The 3,796-nt window shown below is 39.7% G+C and overlaps 1 protein-coding gene across 1 annotated transcript in view; it reads left to right on the top strand.

Annotated features, from left to right (window-relative positions):
• Ppat (phosphoribosyl pyrophosphate amidotransferase) overlaps nucleotides 1–3,796 on the top strand; it is a 44,356-nt gene that overhangs the window by 19,163 nt on the left and 21,397 nt on the right. The window lies entirely within an intron of this gene.

The raw sequence follows: 3,796 nt of genomic DNA, 5'->3' as shown, positions 1-3,796 counted from the left end.
AAGCTACATGACTTGTATTAGTATTTAAAGCACCTAAATGATAAAAGAGTCTAGGGGATGAACTGCATAAAATACTGTGGCTGTGTTTAACTTGGTAGTGACTGCAGAATCCTTTCAACATCTGGGGTAGGGTCACGTACAAAGGATGTTTGTAAGTAGAGTGGATTTTTTGTTAACACAATGATTTGTGATTGAGCTGTAAACGTGGAAGTTCAGCTCATCCAGATTGATCTGTAATGTTTGTCATCTTAATCCCCTTCATTCACATCTTAATCCCCTTCATTATATTAGTCGTTTTCTCTTGGGTGTTAGGTTTACCCACAGCTTCCTCCTTTTGAGGTTTTATATCACTAAATATTCGTATCCCAGTGCTAGGTGGGTGGTATGTGTGGACAGTGGGGGTTATCCACACTTTTGAGCAATTCTGTAAAAATAAAAGTTGTGAGACTTCAGCAGTGGAAGAAACCTCATTGCCATTGGTTACCCCTTTGCTTGGTGGTATGTGGTATATGTAGTGTTGGACTTCACACAGGAGATTTGAACCTTATTTAATGTTTATTAAATCTTTTTTAAAAATGTATTTAGTACAGAGTCTACAGGGTTTACACAGTCAACACAGGTTGGACTTGTAGTGATTGTCCTGTTTTCAGTCCCCCAAGCTCCAGGATTCCAGGAGTGCACCACCACGCCCAGTCTCCATCGCTGTTTTAGCATGCCCCGCCCCGGGGGGCAGGGCTGGACAGCTTGCACTCTGGGGATCAAACCCCTGCGCCTTGCCTAAGGGGGCGCTTTAGTCCATTGAGCTATCTGGCTGACCCATAATGTTTATTAAATCTTCAACCATTCCCTTATTACATTGATTTTTATTTCACTTCCAACAATGGAGCTTTTCTTCCAAACAATTAATGAAGTATTATCAATTTTGTGTATCTAGTGCTTTCATTTATTTATTTTTTAATTTTTAAATATTTTGTATTTTAAGGGGCTGGGGAGATAGCTCAGTAGAATAAGCGCTTGCCTGGCAAGTACAAGGGCCTGAGTTCAATCCCCGGTTCCGCAAAAAAAATTATATTTTAGGGCAGAATCTACAGGGTGTTCAGGGTCTCACTACTAGATCGGATTCATAGTGATCTGCCTGTTTACAGCCTCCCAAGAGCTGGGATTACAGGCATGCGCCACCATGCCCAATCTCAATTGCCAAATCAGCAAGCCCCAGGGGCAGGGCTGGCACAGCAAGCCTGGGGATCAGACTACTGGCCCCTGCGCCTGTGTGTAGGTGCTTTAATCTGCTGAGCTATTTCATTGGCCCCTTTCATTTATAAATTTAGGAAAATGGTAAACTACTTGTACAGCAAATAACCACTAGGAAGAATGTGTGCAATGTGTTAATTATTGAAACTGTTCTACCAATTTGGTTTGAAACTGTCTCATTGCTATTTGTTTCTCAGTAAAATTTTTTTTTATGAGAAATTATGGGAAAAAATGGTAAACTAAAATGGAACAGAAAGTTGTATCTTTTTTGAAATTTCAGCAAAAAAATAAAAATAAAAAGCAGTATTTTTGACATTTTTTCTTTTGACCCTCAAAATGAAAACCTAAGATTTCTAGAACCCAATCCATTTTTAAAAATTAATTATAGATAGCTAGTGCTAGCAGTCATTGTCTTTTTTTTTTTTTTTTCTTCCAGTACCAGGGATTGAACTCAGGGCCTTGCACTTGCCAGGCAAGCACTTATTCTACTGAGCTATCTCCCCAGCCCAAGTCATTGTCATTTTAATATGCTTTTTCTGTGTTTCACAGATGTAATGATTTCTAACCTCTTAAACATCCTACCATGTGCAGGATAATGAGTTTTGGTTTTTTTTAACCTTGGTTTTTCAGATCTTATTAAGCATATGGATACAAGTCTTGCACTCTTGCAGTTTGTAAAACTGTAAAGCAGAAGGTGGTTTTTTTCTTCTTACCTTCGAGGGGCCTGGAGTCTGTGCCTGAGCTCAGTGTGGCTAGGTACCTGCTGCTTGCATCCTCCTGTTGGTTGTGGGCGGAGTCACCCTGCAGGACTGAACGATCCAGATCAGAAGAACTTCATCTTCAAGCTTTCTCTGGAGTTGTGGGCATCTTTAGCTATTCTGTGTTCATATTAAAGATTTTTATTTTTCCTGGCGCAGTCTCCAGTTTGTGCACACTCCTAGAGAAGGCAGCCTTTCAGCAGTGTAAATAAATACTGCTTTATTTCCCAGTGTTCTGTATAATTGTTGTATATTTTGTCTGCCCAGAAACTTAACACACAAAACTTTACCCTCCTCAGTCCAACACTTCACTGCTCCACGCTCCTTGTTAAAAGCGACCTGGATATGATTCCATCTTTCCGGCTCAGGTTCTGTTTCCTAGGAAACCAGAAGTCTGGTTGTCAGTAAGCAGCTAAGAGCTGGAAAAGATGTGGCTGAACTGGCTAAGGCTGCCTGAGGAGGTAACTAGAGGAACTGCCAAGTAGGCAGGCTTTGTGATTAAAGAAGCCCAGAGCTCATTTCAGCTTCAAGGAAATCTACCTTTGAGACAAAGGGAAAGAAAACCATTTTATACCAAACAATTAATTGATTTTTAAAAAGTTGTTGGCCTCACAGACCAGGATTCCATCTCTTGTCCCCCCCACCCCCTAGCTCTGCCCCCAGGGCATGCCGAGCTGGTGACCAAGTCCAGGGGTAGGGGTGCGCACCTGTAATTCCAGCACTGGGGAGGCTGAAAACAGGAGGATCACTGAATCAGAGCTGCATAATGAGACCCTACACCAAATACATTTTTTTTAAAAAAAGGGAAAAAGGGGCCGGGGAGATAGCTCAGTAGAATAAACACTTGCCTGGCAAGCACAGGGTGCCGAGTTCAATCCCCAGTGTTGTAAAAAAAAAAAAAAAAAGTTTGAAAATGTTTGGCAGAGGGTTTTTTTTTTTTTAAGTTTGTAGCTAATGTTGATAGCTGTATATTAAAAAACATGTTTTTATGAGGTTTGTGTCTATTTTTTCTGTGACATGAATCACATCATCTTATAGGTTAAAGACCACATTATTTCCCTAAATAAATGCTAGGCTATGACTTAGTTTCATAGTTTAGAGTATTATGAATATGTATTCTAATATTTAATGCATTCAGTAAAATCATTTCATGCTTTGTATTTTTACTTTTCAAAATGTCACTTATCATTAATAAAATTCTTTAATTAAAATACATAATTTTGAGAAAGACCCTTTTTAAATAAATCAACATGTTAGCTTCTGGGTTTTTGGTTTTTTTTTTAAATTTTGAGACAGGGTCATGCTATGCTGTTTAGGCTGACCTTGAGCTCACTTTGCAGCCCAAGCTGGTCTCTAACTTGCAGCAATTCTGCCTCAGCTTCACTTGCTGGGATTATAGGTGCATGTCACCATGCCCAGCAATATGTTAACAATTGTTACAAGTATGCATATTCATATAGAAAAGAGGTACTTTATATTTCTTTTTTCTTTTTCCTATTTATTTATCACTATGGGGTTCAGGATGGTTTTGAACTCACTATGTAGCCCAGGCTGATCTCAAACTTACAGGGATCCTTCTGCCTCAGCCTCTTGAGTGCTGGTATTATAAGGGTGCACCACTACACCTGGCTTTTTAAAAAATCATGTTACATAACATTGTTAATGCAGGAGATGAGACACAAACTTGGGAAAGGGTGCTACTCGGCAGATTTTCAGAAGGCGGCTTTCTTTTTTGTAGTACAAGAGATCAAATCAGGGCCAAATCTGGAATGCTAGGGAAAGTACCG

This window comes from Octodon degus, unplaced genomic scaffold (assembly GCF_000260255.1).
Source record: "Octodon degus isolate 3935 unplaced genomic scaffold, OctDeg1.0 scaffold00019, whole genome shotgun sequence".
In the NCBI taxonomy this organism is placed as follows: domain Eukaryota; kingdom Metazoa; phylum Chordata; class Mammalia; order Rodentia; family Octodontidae; genus Octodon; species Octodon degus.
Note: the sequence above shows the minus strand (reverse complement) of the source record. Positions and strands in the feature narration are given on the sequence as shown.